We start from the raw sequence: 18,682 nt of genomic DNA on the forward strand, positions 1-18,682 counted from the left end.
TCACCAGTAGCAGATCAAGAGTGCCTGGGCGAGGGTGGAGGGCAGAGGTGGATGGCGGGGGTGGAGGCAGAGGTGAAGGCCGGAGGTGGAGGCGGAGGTGGATGGCAGGGTGGAGGCGGAGGTGGAGGCCGGAGGTAGAGGGCGGTGGCGGTGGTGGAGGTGCGGGGGTGAAGGTGCGGCCAGATTAGTCAGAGGTAGGAGACAATTCAAATCGGGATGGTTTGACTTGGTGCAGAGGTGCGGGGGCAATTTGGTCTTTTTGGCGTTTTTCACCTGGTCGGGATGGTTTCCCCAGCGACCTATATTTTGGTACGGAGGGAGTATTCAAACTTGTTTAAATTTTCATCTTACAAAATTCCCCAACCATTTTTATAATTTTTTCCATATTTTCGTGAGTCTAGGAAAATATCTCTTCTTGTCAAGTACCAACTCTATCCTCTTATCTTTCTCTACAAGTTTCGGATTTAAAAGAAAGGAGAGGACAATCTGAGAGAGAGAGAGAGAGAGGCCCAACGCGCCAAGTGCAAAGTTTTGGAGGCCGGGCTCTATGGAGCTCGGTATTTTGAAAAAAAAAATCAAAAAGCATATTTCAAACTTTCCAAAAAAATTGAAAACAATTCCACGGAAATATATATGGTTTCGCAAGAAAGTGTTAAAGTTCGTCTAATAATGTTTTGATTTGTAAGCTGTATAAAAAAGACAAAAATATGCCTCAACAACAAAAATAAAAGGGCTATTAAAAATGTGTATTTCTCCCTTTTTTGTACGCCACATGTGAAAGTATGCTGCTCTGAAATTTTGCACATATGTAGTATACATGTGTGTGTCCACAAATAAATTAGATTTTTTTTTGCGCTCCGAAAAATTGAGTTTTGGAAACGAGCTCCTTGTAGCTCGGGCTCCATTTGCATTTTGCGCAGCACACCCCCTTACCCAGCATTGCTCCTTGCACGCGCGCTATCCCAACTTGCCTCGTTGGTCCCAACAACAGTGGCTCATCCCCCACTTATCGGTTCACTCTTCCCTTCCACCCCGCCCTCTACCTCTGATGGTAAAACCTTGATGTGACGCACATGGCCACCGTGGCGTCGCCACACCGCCCCTGACACTCCCAGCCCTCCTATAAATTCTCATGGCGTCCTCCCATCCTAGGGTTTCCCTCTCCTTTCTCTGTCGCCGTCGCCAAGTGAGTTTTTTTCCCAAAACCCCATCGATCCCGAGTGAGGCACAAAGCACCACCTCGTCATCAGTGTGCTCTCTGTCGAACCCATTTGAATCCATGGAATCATGGAGCTTCGCGAGGCCCATCTTCTTCCTCGACGTCACGTACTTCATGTTGTGAGCCAACGCACGTGACGCTATAGTCTTCTTCCCCAATGTCAGCTACTTCTTGCTTCCACATCACGGCAAACAGAGCACACCCATGTGACAAGCCAACACGGCGCGCCCACCCCTCTGGGTGCGCCCTGATGGCTTGGTGTCACCTCGGGGCTACTCTGACCCTAATTTCAGTTCTATACATTCACAATTACAGAGAAAAAAATAAGAGAAAATTTTTCATCATGTTTTACGAGATGGAGCCGCTGCCACCTCTTGTTCTTCTTCGAGAGGGCGGATCTGGAGTCCGTTTGAGGCTCCGGAGAGGTGGATTCGTCGTCGTCGTCATCAACAACCCTTCTCCATCAACAATTTCATGATGCTCACCGTTGGGAGTGAGTAATTCCTTTGCAGGCTTGCTGGATGGTGATGGGGTTGGATGAGATTGATCATATAATCGAGTTATTTTGATAGAGCTTGATCCCTAGTATCCACTATGTTGTGAGATTGATGTTGCTATGACTTTGTTATGCTTAAGGCTTGTCACTAGGGCCCGAGTGCCATGATTTCAGATTTGAACCTATTATGTTTTCTCTGAATGTGAAAGTCTTTAGATCCTATCTTGCAAGTTGCGTGCACCTATTACGTGTTATGATCCGTATACACCAAGGTGAGAAAAATTGGAATTCTTTCCGGTGATTGTCGTAGTTTGAAGAGTTCATGTATTCATCATGTGTTAATGTTTTGTTCCTATTGTCTATTAAAAGAATCCATGGATGGTAGGACAAAATACGCCATGGAAGTTCTTACTACAAGCACGTATGACTATATACGAAATACATGTCTACATTACATTGATGAATTGGAGCTAGTTCTATGTCGCTCTAGTGTGTAATGTTACATGATTGATGTCATCTAAATCATTATCCTTCACCGGTCCAATTTCCTACGCTTTTTCATATACTGAATCTTGCTAAGTTACCATCGTTGATGCTACTGTTACAATCACTACAAAACTGCTGATGTTACCGTCACAACTATTATTTTGGTGTGCTACTAGAATCTTTGCTGCAGGGATATATCCCAGGTGTGGTTGAATTGACAACTCAACTGCTAATACCAATAAGTATTCTTTGGCTTCCCTTGTGTCGAATCAATAAATCAGGGTGTAATAATACCCACGAAGACTGTTGCGACCCCCTATACTTGTGGGTTATCAGCTACACTATTTAGAGACCCTAGATATGAGGAAGGAAAAGATAGAGATATTGTCGATGGAGGTCACTCGGTTGCCTCACCTAGCTTAACCATTTTTAAAGTTGAAGTTTGGGAAAATGACTTGAGAAAGAGTGAAATAGTGGAGTTCTCGCAAAGAAAAAGAAAGTTGAAATCTCTTGCAGGATTTTATGCATATGGAAACCATAGATTGCTATGACTGATGGCTCATATGAAATAGCTAAAAATGGTTAAGATTCGATGGGAGTCCATTGGTGCGAACAACAAAAGCTTGCCTCACATTTCAAATGCAGTTCAGAAGTTTTCTTGGGATGGCATGGACACAACCGACGTCCGTTCTCTGTCACTCAATCTTGGGAATACTAAGGGGGACTTCGTGGGTTCTATACAAGAATATTGTTATCTTAAATCGCTCATACTGCATGGCCGGCTTAATGTATTGCCTCAGCTTGTTACACCCCTATGTGGGGTCATGGAGTTGCACCTTTTACTGACTAATCTGACGGGCATGATCGATCAAACATGTGCAAGTTGCGCTAGTTGCTTTACCTCAAGCTTGTTGAAGTTGACCTTGGGGGGTTCACCATAGACAATGGGGACTTCCCAAGCCTACGACACCTATTGCGTGTATATCCCCAAATTCTAACCGACCATGTGTAAACACTAGATGCCCCTAGTGCTTATATAAGTCGAGGGGTTTAGTCCATAGTGGGGGGAGTTCGAGTTTTAGGGCTTAGAACTCATTCATACGATCTCAAGGTAGATCATATTGTACTTTCCACCCCATCCACAATCAATATAACAAGAGAAGGACACATGATTTTACCTCTTCAAGAGGGCCGGAACCTGGGTAAATATTGTGTCCCTATTCTTCCTATTACCATCTTTCTCAGATCACCAGCTCGTGGCCCCCTATCCAAGATATGCTGGTTTTAGCACATGCAACATGTAAAAAACCATGAAAGATACATGCTGGAGCAGCTAAGAAATAATAACACAACGTCGGTCGTCGGTATACAGAGGGATGGTGGTGTGGCTTCCATCCGGTGATGCCCCATACCCGGGACACCGGAGCTCAATACACTTTACCCGCACCTTTGAGATTAATAGCTCCACAGTTCTTTTGTCCTTTGTTCTTGCCGGGAGCTTTCATAGCTGCAAGAAAGATACCAATTTATAGAGCAGGTCAGTTTGATGTTGGACAAATACCCTTCAATCAAAGTTTTGTCATCCTACGGTCCCTCCCCGTTGTTACCTGGGCTAAACATACACACCCGAGAAACTACTCGGGTTCCACATAGAGCGAGTCACCTCCCTAACTACCAGTAATGCTACAAGTACATAAATTTACAAAGGTTTTACAGGCAAGTGGATTTTGATTGGAGATTACTAGCAAAAGAGTCTGTGTGTTGCAACGGGAGAAAAAAAACTACCATCTTCAATGGCGATGACCACATTATGTTCATATCTCATAGCATGATTTTGAAAATTTGTTCACAAATGCAAGAAAATATTTCTTCTTTTAATTTTATTCACAATTCACAAGTTGAAACAATGTTCATATTTTTTAAAAAATATCATGGTTGTCAAAAAACTAGGTAACTCAAAGAATTATTCTAATTTCAAGAAACATTTTTTAAAATATACTATAATATTCCGTTTCACCCCGACAATTAATTCTTCAAAATTCACTCAGGTATATATCAGAAAGACTCAGAAGCATTACTGTTTAACTGCATACATTCAATCATTCGTGAACATTTTTGTAATTTTGGGAACATTTTTAAAATCGAGATCATTTTTAAAATTCCAAACTATATTTTATATTACGAACTGTTTTCAAGTATTTTCTTGTGAATAGGCGAATAATTCATTTTTCAAATTATCAAAGATTTTTTTAATTGCATGAAAGAAATTTCTCAAAATGATGGACTTTTTTTGATTCACGAATGTTTTCTCCAAAATTATGATTTTTATAATATGCAAATATTTTTGCAAAAAACTCGAACAATTTTTGAATTCGCAATCTTTTTATGCTTTAACAAACATTTATGTAAATATAATTTTTTGAATTGCGAAAGTTTTGTTTGATTTATTTGAATTAGAAAAAACAAAAAGGAACAGATAAATAATAATTAAAAAACTAAAAAAACAGGCCCACGCCCATGGACTTGCTCAAATTGGCGTGTTGTTTATTTTCCAGCGAGCAGAGCGTAGTATAGCAGGTCCCTATGTTTTGGCCGGCCCTTGCGAGGATTCCCAGCAAAACATTTTTTATAATTTATATGTGGCATTGGTGGGTAATATTAAACAATTTTGGAGGCAATTTTAATAACGTACCACAAAAGCAATAGGTGCTTTATTAATACTAGCAAAAAAACCCGTGCGTTGCAATGGAAGAGAAAATAACACACGCTTTGAACACAATATATTTTCATATGGCATCACATTTGTGTTGCCGACGATAGCCTCAGTGCTCACACAACGAAAACGCGTTTGAATGTACAATCACTCATAATAAGATGAGAAATATGTTGTTTCTCCCCACGAGATTTTCCAAAGGTGTGCATGTGTGGTTAACGATGTTTTCTTTCCTCTCAATTTAGTTTTAATTTAATGAATATTTATTGCAATTCGTATGGTCGCCGGAAAGAGAAAAAAAGGACCATGCACTACAGGTTAAGTTTGCACCAAAAATAATATTTAAGAAGTATTCAACAACTAAAAATAACATCCTATTTAGATTCTCCACATTTTTTCAATCAAATTTCATATATAACATGTTAAAATCGAAGTTACGGTTTAAAAGATATGGATAATTTTGTTTTAGATAAAATATGGATTGATTAACTGAAAAGTCAGTTTTTTTTGTTAAAACAAAAAACGTTTCGGCTGACTTAAATAGGGACGGCGGGTTGATTACGTGAAACATCACAGAGTTTTCTGAAAAATGCAAAAAACGGTTCGGCTGTGACTACAAGATGGACCGCGGGTTGATTATCTAAAACTGTGAGGGCTTTTGTGCAAAATGACAGAAAACGGTTCGTTCTGACTTAAAATTGGACTGCGGGTTAATTACTGTAAACTGCGAGGGTTTTTCTGCAAAATGACCGACGACGGACGACAGAAGCGCTGCGCGCTTTATTATTAGGGGAGATAGTAAAAAAGCTCATGCATTGCAACGGAAGAAAATAATAATATCCCATATCCTTAGCCAATAAGCATAACTCAAAAACCCACATATATGTGTCCTCTTTTTTGACACGGTACCCCGCCCATGTCGTCGCTTGTCCTCCTTTCCGGTCTTGCCAACAGTGACAACCTTACTACTCCAAATAGACTGCACATAGAAATAGCCAAATTAGGCATGGAAAAGTACAGAGAAACCTTGTCATAAAAGAACAATAATTTAGGGCGGATGATGTGAATTGCAGTTGTAGTTGCATCATATACCGTGGAATCAAAAACTTAGAATGGAGCTGCATGGAGGACTCCTACCCAGTGAAGTCTATGGTGTAGTCCAAGTGAGCAATGTAGCTGAAATAGTGTCACTATCAATAATAGCATTTGTTTTTTAAATCGGTAGCTAGCTAGTGGTTGTAGCTCAATACTTTAAATTGGGATGCTATGTTTATAATATAGGTCGCTCGGTCTCGCTGAAATTGAAAATATTGTTTTCTATATCAACTGAAATTAGAATTAATATTAAAATATTATAGACACTAAATAAATAGAAGATAAATTATGTTATATGCTGACTTGATGTTACTGTCCATGTAGGCAAATATACACTATATATATACACAGAAGATTAGCAAGCCCAATCCTAGTTTGTATAGGTTTGCAGAAATGTAGGAAAAGGCTGCGTACAATAGACTCAAAGTGGTCGGACCTTTCCCCGGACCCTGCGCAAGCGGGACCTACATCCATCGGGCTGACCCTTTTTTTTACAGGATCACTAAGAAAAAGATAATTCTACGGTTACTCAATGCCATCTAATATATAAAAAATGTGGAATTCTGCTGAGCATGCATCTAATTGGGTGAGTGTTCATTGCAATGTAATAGTGGAGGGGTGCATTCCCCTCACCTTGTCCATCTTGATTATTTTCCTTATTGGTAGGGTTTTTCTTAACCCACTTATTTAAAATTACTTCAGCAAAGCTATATGAAGTGGGAGCTACAACAAATAATCAATGAAGGAACTTGTGGTGTTGAATCTGACAAGTATATCACAGAAAGTAGAATTATAATCCTCATAATCGCATGCAAAGTTGATACTGCTAGCAGCCAAGCACCACCATAAGTGTCACGCCAACGTTATTTGTCAATCTAATATATGTATTATGCATAAGAGATACCTAGAAAGAGGCCAAGAGAAGAGGAATTTGCTGATAGGTCCAAAGAAGCTAGGTTTCTAAGATCTGGAGAAGCACCCAGGCTATGGTAGATGCAATGGAAACAAATAAACAAACCGTTTGTCTTAGGATCATATGAATCACCTAAATTTCGTGTTTGCGGATCATGCCATCACATAATTCCCATGAGATATATGATGGAATTAGTCCACCATAATTAAACTATCTAACTAAACCGTAGTATTTCACATATAGTAATTTAAATAAGGGGAAGGAAAACACAAAATTGTGGAGAGTGTTGTGTGGGTACCTAGGCATCCAAGGAAGGAGCAAACGACCTCGAGGGAAAACTTGAGTCTAGTTCTTCCCAACTACAAGTATTTAGGTAAAGAGGGAGTAGGCTTTATGCAATTCTGATTTCATCAAGTCAAAAAAATAAGTCATAGCACAAGTCTATGTGGAAAAAGAAGAAACTGCAAATATTTCTGTATCCTCTGTCTAAAAAACAAAGTAAGCAAGAAAACTTTCTCTTTTAGAACATCTGGGTTGATATCAGATTGCTGAAAACAATCCCGAGCACATGGTTTAATATAGCTTGTAGGATATGGTATCTCTGGAAGTAGACACAAACTATTCTTAAGATCATTAACTAAGCATCAATCATGAATTATTGTAATGAACAAGAATGTAGGATATGGTGTCATTCGAACTATAAGTTAATGGACTTTTCTATACCTCTTTTAGAACATCTGGGTTAATATCAGATTGCTGAAAACAATCCACCGCACATGATTTAACACAGCTTGTGTTCAAGCTACCTCTGCTGGTCACCTTCATCAAGGGCATGTGAGTTGGTGCTGAAGGATCCAAGCTAACTGCTCGAGTTTGAACTCCGTTCATATTTAAGTGATACAACATACTTTGGCCATACTCATCATCACCTAATTTTCCCATGAACACAACCTGGCCTCCAAGAGCTGCTAGAGCAAGGGCAATATTGGATGATGACCCTCCAGGTGCCCTCACAAATTCATCCGGAGACCAAAACATATCCTTCATTCTGTTATGAATCTCACGATCCACCAGCCTATTAGTAGGTCTCCCAGAAGGAATAAACGAGTACTTAGCTGGTCCAAAGCAGCAAACAAGAGGTGTTAATTTGTCAATCTCTCCAGTATCTTGTGATAATAACGCCTCTACTTTACTTTCAAGACCATTGACTGAACTGTGAAGTTCTATTTCGTTAGAGGGCATCAGATCTTTGCTCTAATTTTCTCCTTCATCGTCACTTAACTGTTCGGTCGTCTAACTTTTCTTCTGCCCCTCTTCTTTGGTTCTTTTGGTTTGTCAGCCTCCTCAACAGAGGATGCGGTATTAGCAGCTGTGACACAGGAGAGAAGTTGAATCGATAAGGGATGTGAGCTAGGTTGCGGTATTAGCAGCCTCCTCAAAATCGTAAAGCCCATTGTCCAATATACAATAAGAAGAGTACTCTTGAATGCAAAATTTGCAAGTTACCTTTCTTCCGGCCTCTCTTTTTAACTATCTTAGGTTCTTCAGGGGACACATCTTCAGTGTCACTTTGGCCTTCTTTTGCATGCCCGTCAGATGTATCTATGGTGGCTTTCTTTCTTCCACGTTTCGCAGGTTTTTTCTTGGTCTTTGGGGTTTCAGCATCACTGTCTTCACCACTTGAGCCTTCCTCTACATCTTGAGAACTCTTCTTTGACATAAAACTCACATTTCGATGAAGCAACCCCATTTTAGTCTTTGTCGTATTTTTTCCCCAAATGGTGGGCTTATAATGTAACTGACCCCTGTGATGAGCGGTTAAATTAGGCAAGTTCATGGTTGAAGGGAGTAAGTAGTTATCAGTTGAAATGGATGAATACGTTGGTATGGTATAAACATAACGTCGTCACACGGACACGGTCGAGCATGACTTGACTTTTCACATTAGGTAGTGTTGGATATGAGTGTTGATTGACATATCACACATGTCGATAATTTTTCTAGTAATAACTGGCTGACCATTGGAATGGAGAAGATATACACCGAAAATGCAACGGACGAGTTGGGCAGTAATCCCAGTCTCCCGGTGAAGCACCATATATGCAAGAAATGATTGTAGTCAAGTATCGATGCAGAGCAAGATTAATGGAAATTTGCAACATTAATGTTTCTTCGATGCGCCACTTCCATGGATGACCGAATTAAAGTGAAACCACCGCATATTCAGATTCGTCAGAAGGAAAAATAATAGTCTCCCCTGCTCCCTAATGGAATAATACGTCGCTGTCGAATCGAAAGCTACTGGCTACTGGGGGGAAGGAAGAGGGGGAGATTACCTGATGCAGTAAAAAGGCAGGGAGCAGGCGAACTGATGAGGGAGAAGAAGAGACGCCATGGATGGATGGATGGATGGATAGCTCTCTCTCTCTCTCTCTCTCTCTCTCACTCACTCTCTTGGAAGCAAATAGTCCTCACTGCACTGAATAAATGTTTGGATGTCAGTACAGGACTGAAAGTAATGAGCAGAGAATGAGGATGAGGGGTGCCGCACATGGAGCCATGGAGGGGATATAGGGAGGAGTGAGAGCATGGAGAGGATAATGGACTGACCAGCGCCGCCCTCCGTCGCCGAGGTTGCTCTGCCACCTGCCGTCGTGTCGACTCCCGCCCGGCGTAATGCCGGATCCAGGGTCATCAGGTTCGGTCGCCTCTTGGCGGCTGGGGTCGAGAGGCGAGGGCGTCGGCCGGGGCAGTACCGGATCGAGCGTTGCCGGGGTCGTTGGCCCGATGGCGGATGGGATCGGGAGGGGAGGGGGAGCTCGAGCCGCCGCATCGCCCCAGCCGCCGCGTTGACCCGATCCAGATTCAGGTAAAAAAGGATCGCGGGTTCAGTAGGCAAAACTACAAGGGGTTTTATGTAAGAATGAAACGTTTTCTCAAAGTATCCACTTAAAACAAGATTGCGGGTTGGATACCCAGAAGCAGAGGGACTTTTGTGCAAAAGTGCCGACGACGGAAGACAGAAGCGATCCGTGCTTTATTATTAGGGAGAGACTAGGAAAAAGACCCGTGCATTGCAACGGGAGGAAAAAACCCTCTCATGCCTCTAGCTTACTTAATTGATTTTTTAAAAATGATCTAATATTGAATAATACATATAAATGATTTGAATAATCATTAGTCAAAATCCTTGTTTTTATGAACATGTTTTTTATCATATAAAAATATGCCCGTGCAATGCAACGAGAGAGGGAAAAAAAATCTTGCAACGTAACAATTCTAGCACCAGATTGCACAAATATGCATGTGCGTAACAAGGGGAAACATAAATATTTCTTTACCTTAAAAAACTAAAAAATTCAAATGTTTAAATATTTTATTAAAGTTAGAACATTATTTAAAATTACATTTTGAAACTCGAGTTTTTTGAAAAATAAATTCTCTAGGCGCTGGCCCAAAAGAGACGCATATATGGGCTGCACACTTTACTTTGGGATCTAAAACATGGTTGCATGCTTATGCGTATGAGCAACAGACATGGGCCTAAATGTCACTGCATGTTGAATAACAATGAATCGGGACAATAATTATGTTGATTAAGATTTGACATTGGCCTATATGTGCAACGGGTAGTAAAGGTTTCTAATATATTGAATTATATTGTACCCTATATAGTATTTAAAAAATATAAAATAACAACGTATTCAAACTCTATAAAATTTTCTAATCAAATTCGATATATAACATTTTTAAATTGGATTTACGGTTAAAAAAATATTGTTATTGAAATTACATATTTATTCTGAATAGTCTCCTGGGTTATTAAAATTATTTAACATGTAAAATAACAATATATTCAAACTCTACACATTTTTCTAATCAAATTTCATATATAACATGTTTAAATTAGATTTACGGTTTAGAAAATATTGCTATTTAAAAATACATATTTATTCTGAATAGACTCCGGAGTTATTAACACATATGTCAGGGGGGTTTACGCAAAAGTATATAAAACGATTTCCTGTGACTAAAAGATGGACTATGAGTTATTTAGCGTTAATGTCAGAGGGTTTTGTGTAAAATACGAAAATAACGGTTCTGGCTCACTTAAAGATGGATTGCGGGTTAATTAATGAAAACAAAAGGGTGTTTTTGTAAAATGACCAGGAAGGACGACTAAAGCACGTCGCGCTATTCGTCACCCTGGGTGAGAAATAGTTATTCTTCACCCCTCTATTTTAACATCAATGCACCATAATTTTACGTTTCGTAAATTTTATCTTATTTTATACATAAAAAGAGATCGTAAGAAAATTTATAATCACCGTAAAAAAAATTGCTACGTAAAATTACGAATGTAAAAACATAGTGAAAACTATACATAAAATGCAATTTTTTTGATTTTATGGCATGCATTTTTGTTTTCTTATGCCAAATTTTACATAGTGGATCAATATGAATGCAACTATTTGTATTCGAAATGTAATTTATTTATAAAACAACCATAAGATTACCTCGGGTGAAGAATAACTTATCTGCACCCAGGATGATGAATAATATTACTATATATATATGTAATTTATACTATATGTCATCGAGGGTGAAGAATAAGTAATTCTTAACCTTGGTGTAAAATCGCAAAAGACATGATTTTCTTTGGATGTAGTAATTTTATCTTACACACATCGTAATCTTACCTCAACGCCAAGTTGTAACCTTACCTTACATGCATTGAATTCTCATTCGACATGTTATAATTTTATCTCTCCTCACACATGCACGACGTAATCTTACCTCACATGCATGATACATTTGTTTCTGACGGTCAATTTTAAGAGTCCTTAACTATACACTATAATATTACTTCACATGCATTTGAGTTCTTACGGTGACCATATGATGTGTGAAGAGGTGGGGTGAGGAATAAGAATTATTCACCCAGGGTGACGAATAGTCGATCCCTATATATACATAGTGAGGCACATACGTATGTAAAATGTTTGGGGCACCTAGGTGCCTGAGCACCTTGATTGGGTCCAACCCGTTAGTGCGGTTTCTATAAATTCTGATTTGTTTCCTAATATTTGCATGCAAGACTTTTCATGTATGAGATAGAATCAAGTGTATTAAATTCCATGAATTAGTACATCTTCTTTTATTGCTTTCCTTCTCTCATACATTTTCATGCATACATTGTACACCATGTATGTGCAGCTATATAGTGAAATTTATTTGGTATCATACCTACTTTGTGACTATTTATAATACCTATGTATTATTGGGTATATACTCATAAATTTTACATCAGGGTATGTACATGTAAAAAATATGATGCGTATGCACATACCTAACAATTTATAGAGTAATCTTACTTTCACATATCCGTAAATCTATTGGATACTATCAAATTCACATAATTTAGCGAGTACGTACCCATAAATGATGACATACCCAAACATAATATACTCTTTTTGAATACATACCCGTAAATGTTATACCCAAAAATAAAATACACATATATGCCTTGAACACATACCCTTAAATGATATTGGTGACATACCCGTAAATTATATACTAAAATAAAATACACATATATAGTGTTCTAAATAAACTACATATACTGTGTTCTAAAAATTAAAATGATGTTGTTTCATAGATCAACCATTTCCTTTTACCGCTTTTCCCTCTCATGCCTTTCCATATAAAAGTTTTAGATCACGTATTTGTGTATATATACCAAAAAAGAATATGTATGGTGCTCACACATTTACGTGGACGTATATCCATAAAACAATTGGGTATCGTACCCACCTATTTGTGACTATGTACTTCACAAAATAATTAGGTGTATATATACCTACATATTATTGGCGTGTACTCATATATTTCACGTCAGGGTATGTAGCTATAGTAAAATATGCAAGAAAAAATAGGAATAATACCTATATATTATTGGGGTATGTAACATATGTTTTTTGCTTGGCTATCTAGTTGTAGAGAATAGGTGTGTAGCTATAGAGTAATATTGGGAAATTTATACATATATTTCAATCTCGCATACCCACTTATTTTTGAACTATGTACCAAAAAACAATTAGGTATGATACCCACGTATTATTGTGGTATATATTCATATTTTTCACGCCAGGGTATGTAGGTGTAGGAAAATATGTAAAAACAATTAGGTATCATACATACGAATTATTGAGGTATGCACTCGTATATTTCACGCTGAGATATGTAGTTGTAGAGAAATATCGAGATAAAAATCTTATGAGTATATACTCAGTTAAAAAAATTCTCAACGTGTGCAATGCTACAAATTTCTTACTATATTTTACACAGAAATAGTTTGGAAACTCTTCATTACTTGATCTCATGAATGGACAATTCAAGACACACATTAAATAATCAGATTTAGTTGTTTCCATATAAGACATGCCATGCAACCATCTATGGAAGGTAATTTATTGACACAATTAACACGTGTCAGAGCCATGCAAACAGGTATGAAAAGTTTTTTTCTTCGTTAACGGATCAAATCCCATAACTCATATATCCATCATCCGAACAAAATCACGATGCAAACGAACTACATCTAGGTAAGGTGCTTGGACATCTAGGTGTCCCAAACGATCGTCCTTTTTAAAAATATATATAGGTAAAGAGAAATATCATGGTTGTCAAAAAACTTGGTAAATCAAAGAATTATTCTGAATTTCGAGAAACCTTTTTTAAAATATACTATAATATTCTGTTCCACCCCTGACAACTAGTTCTTCAAAATTCACTCAGGTATATAACCAGAAGGACTCAGAAGCATTACTATTTAACTGCATACATTCAATCATTCGTGAACATTTTTACAAATTTGAGAACATTTTTAAAATCGAGATCATTTTCTACTATTTATAAACATTTTTTAAAAATTCCAAACAATATTTTATATTACGAACTGTTTTCAAGTATTTTCTTGTGAATTGGCGAATAATTCATTTTTTGAATTATCATTTTTTCTTTAATTGCATTAAATAAATTGCTCAAAATGATGGACGTTTTGTGATTCACGAATGTTTTCTCCAAAATTACGATATTTTTAATATGCAAACATTTTTATAAAAATCCTGAATAATTTTTGAATTCGCACATTTTATGTTTTATCAAACATTTATATAAATATATTTTTTTGAATTGCGAAAGTTTTTTTGATTTATTTCAATTAGAAAAAACAAAAAGGAACAGATAAATATTAACTAAAAAAACTAAAAACGCGCCCCCGCCCATGGGCCGGCCCAAAGGGGCGTGCTGTTTTTTCCAACGAGCAGAGCGTAGTATAGTGGTCCCTATGTTTTGGCCGGCCCATGCGAGGATTCCCTGCAAAACATTTTTTATAATTTATAGGTGGCATTGGTGGGTAATATTAGACAATTTTGAATGCAATTTTAATGACGTACCACAGAAGCAATAGATACTTCTCTTCCTAATAAGAAAGCAAATACGGTTTCTGGTCGTCCATCATTTAAATTGCCCTCATAGTTGGCTAAAATTACCCACCAATGCCACTCGTAAGTCAAAAAATGGTTCGTTTTTCGGATTTCAGAAGTCGGCGCCGTTCTTTGTTGTTATGTTATCCGATACATTAGGAGAACAACAACAGACGAGTAGCGCGATGGCTAACGGTTAAAGCTCCAGACTTGAGACCAAGGTTGGATCCCTGGTTCTCACATATTTTTTCTCGCATGGGCCGGCCCATGTACAGGTTAGAGCGCCCCTGTTTTGTATTTTTTTTCATTTTTGTGTTTTTCTTCCCTAAATTAATTCCAGATTTCAAAAGAACAAAGTACCAAAAAATTCTGAGTATACAAAATGTAGCAAAAAAGAAAAAAAATGTTTGTGTATTCGACAAATATATTCAAAAAGTCATAAAATATTCATGAGTTCAAAAATTGCTCACATATATTATAAAACAAATCACGATTTCAAATAAATTGTAATGAAAAACTAAATGATCATGATTTTTGTATAAAATTATCCCGTAATCAAAACATATTCATGATTTTAAATAGCTTGTCCATCAACTTTTAGAAAATCTTCATAAAAATTAATACACATTCATAAATAATGAATAAAACAAACTGTCACTTACGTAAAGGTTTTATTAGGAGATTTGTAAAGGTCATTTCATGATTTTATTTAGATCCTTGCATATCAAAAAGTTGCGAGTTTGAAAAAAAGTAGGAAAATGATAAACCATTTGAGAATTCAGAAAAATATTCGGAAAATCATAAAAAGCTCATGAGTTCAGAAATTGCTCACACATTATAAAAAAATCACAAATAATTTTTCATGAAGTAAGAAATGTTTAGAAAAATTAAAAATGATCCGGTATTCAAAGAATATTCAGGAATTTGAAAAACATCTCCATCTATTTTTAGAAAATATTCACAAAAATTAAAACACATCCGTAAATAATGAAAAAACTAAATGTGGCTTACATAAAGGTTTTATTACAAGACCACTCGAGGTCGCTTTATGATTTTTGAGTCCCTCACGTTAGGCAAAAAAAGGTTTTCGTGTTTTGTACAACGCTGAGCCCAACCAAATTGACACACCTTTTTATGGGTTAGTTTTGTACACAATTATGTTTATTCTCGTACCAGAATACTGGTTATGGTAAGCACCGCTACGCTAAGTTAAGTCGAGGCACATCATTCATCAGTATAGCTCAGACAGGGTCGGTAAATGCAGTTTGCTCAGCCATAAAATATTATGTTGTGACGTCTTAAGAAATCAAGTCGCGATGAGCATCATATTTTTTGTTTATGAAATCATACTTTTTCATATCTACCACACCTGCATAATCTAATAGTTTTTCTCGTTGCAACGCACGGGCATATTTGATAGTTATTAATAAATAGGTAAAAGAATGAGGATGGGCCCCACCCCCTTTGAAAATCAGGAGGGAGGTTAGTTAAGAAGGAAGAATCCTAGTTCAATTTCAAATAGAAGCAAAAATAATCAAACTAAACAAAATAAATCAACAATAAGTAGTTCAATTTCGTTATCATTACAACCCAAACAAATAGTTTATCGTTCAGTACAACAAATACTGCAATAAACACAACAAATAGTTTATGAACAATACAATGTCGAACGCAGAAATCATGCTCTTTGTCGTCTATGCCATGCCCACCGTCGCACTCGCACTGGATCCTCCTCCTCTTTCATATCAAATTCTTCTTCGGAAGAATCATACGACGAACTCATCTACAATGTTCAATACTATACTATAAAAACTATAATTAAAACATGCACCAAATTTATGAAGTTTGAGCAATACATACCTTTTAGGCGTTTTGTCGAACACCTTGCGCGCGCGGCGCGGCAGCGAGCGCTCGGGCGCTGTTCCTCGGACGACGGACGCGCGCGAGGGCCGGCGGGACTAGGAGCGGGGGGGGGGGGGGTGTGGAAGCGCGTCGGCGCGGGGATAGGCCGGCGAAGCGCCTGAACGGTCGCCGGGGGGCACGGCTGGATGGGGGTGGAAGTGGGAGAGCGAGCGCGCGGGTGCGGGCGCAGCAAATAAGCGGCACGCGATTGCGTTTCGGCTAGCGCGCTGAACTACATATGCCGCGCACGCTGAAGCAACAATACCGGTTGCGCGCATGTTAAAACGCCCATTTTTACGACGCGACGCTAATTTGGCGCGGCTGTTGGAGATGCTCTAACTACACTCCACACAAATCTGGCAATAATCCACCAGAAGAGAAGATGGTCGCAGTTCTCATCTCGTCCACACCAAATGCACTTGTCATCTCCCTATCCAGGCCGCTTTTGCCCTTGGGCTCCGCTAATAATTCGGTTTCAACCGACTTGCTAGAGGAAGATTTTGATTTTCGCCAACATTTGTGCTTACCAGACTCCGGACAAGATTTCTTATATGGTGACCTTGTTCCGAAACAATCCGATTGATCAAGGCGCCAAGAGACCTCATCCCATCCTTGTGTAACATGAAACCTTGTAGTTTGCCTCGCAGATCCTTCCATTATAGTATTCCTTTCCAGGGGTCTCAAGGGACCTTCTGAATCTTAGCTCCCATCTACCAAGCATCATCCCCTTTCAGGTTGGGTATGTTTGAGATGGCAAACAAGGCAGGATAGGTGTCACCCAACAGTTGATCCCCACACCAAGCATCTAGCTAAAATGAGGCCGCCTTGCCGTTATGCACACAAACTTCGTGCCTAGACGATATCCTTGACGAATTGAGATAGTTTTAAGTTTGGCCGAAACTCCGCTCCCAACCCCCCGCCCCGCGCGCCGCCGGTGAGTGTCTTGCATGCCCATTGGTCATGAGGCACCAATTCATTATTTCGGAGTTGATTACTCTTAGAGTCAGACTCTCAAACAATGGTTCACAAGATTTTGAACGAGGACAAGGATCTCATGGCAAACGGCCCCATAGTCGAGCGGGTGAAGCTTTTGCTCCGGTCTCTCAAGGATTTCACGAGCAGCGAATAGGGTCGCTCATGTTTTAGCTAGGGATGGTTGCATAAATAAGATATGTAAGACATGGTTTCAGGTGCTACTAGAGTATGAGTATCTTGCATGCCCATTGGTCATGAGGCACCAATTCATTATTTTAGAGTCGGTTAGAGCATCTCCAACAATCGCGCTAAAATGTTTGCCGCGCGTCCATCGCCTGGTTTGGCGCGTCGCACGGCGCTGGCTCCAGCAGCCGCGCTAAAATGCAGCGCGCGCACGCCGCTCCAGCAGCGCGCAAATATATAGCATTTGGACACAAAATAAGTTTGAAACATTCATCAAAATGCAATGAACATGTAAAATTTAACACAAGCAAGTTGATGAATAAAAGTCATGCCCACAAGTTCATCCAACCAAGTTCAAAATGCAAACCAAGTTCATCCAACAAAGTTCAAGACATAATAAAAACACATCAATCATCTTCCTCGTCTTCTTCCTCTTCTTCCGAAGACGATTCTTCCGCCTTCGAAGATGAATCTTCCTCCCTAACCTCATCACTCTATCATCCTCATTTGTGTCACTTGGGTTAAGCTTGTCAACTGCCTTTTGTGCGGCCGCCCACTTTTGACAATCCGAGTTGATTGTCGACCATCGGGACCGAAGTGATCTCTCGGAGCGGTCAATTCCACTCACGTTCTGAGCATCAAAGTATTCTTTCATTCGCCCCCCAATAAGCATCTCTACTTTGATCACCTTTAATGGATGGATCCCTCGACACTTGCAACCAAGTATTGCATAGTAATTTGTCATCGTTGGTGGTGTAATTGCCCGCTCTTCCTTTCGGCGCCTCGACAATGCCCTCACCCTCCTCGTCCACTTCAAACTCATGGTCGTCCAAACGGGTGCTGGTGTGCGCGTCCATGGTGGCAGGGGCGCTAGCGCCGGCGCGCGAGGTGCGAAGGAGGAAGAAAGGAGAGAGTTCGCGCGTGCGCTCGAGTCTGCCACGCGCGGAAGTGAGCACCCCAAATTACCAGCGCGGGATAAGGCGATGGACAGCGCGTCCAACTTGTTTTAGCGCGCGCGCGGTTTTTGCGCGCCCGCTGGAGCATCCCGCCGCGTCGTGCGCGCGCTAAAAAGGCATATTTTTGAGCGCGGCGCTTGTTTTACGCTGTTGTTGGAGATGCTCTTACTCCTAGAGTCGGACTCTCAAACAATGGTTCACAAGATTTTAACGAGAACAAGGATCTCATGGCAAACGGCCCCCATAGTAACAGGTGA

At 39.3% G+C, this 18,682-nt stretch overlaps 1 pseudogene; it reads right to left on the reverse strand.

Moving 5' to 3' along the window:
* Positions 1 to 8,672, reverse strand: LOC123409411 (annotated as a pseudogene).
* Positions 8,673 to 18,682: the final 10,010 nt, after the last annotated feature.

Source organism: Hordeum vulgare, chromosome 7H, assembly GCF_904849725.1.
Source record: "Hordeum vulgare subsp. vulgare chromosome 7H, MorexV3_pseudomolecules_assembly, whole genome shotgun sequence".
Classification (NCBI taxonomy): Eukaryota; Viridiplantae; Streptophyta; class Magnoliopsida; order Poales; family Poaceae; genus Hordeum; species Hordeum vulgare.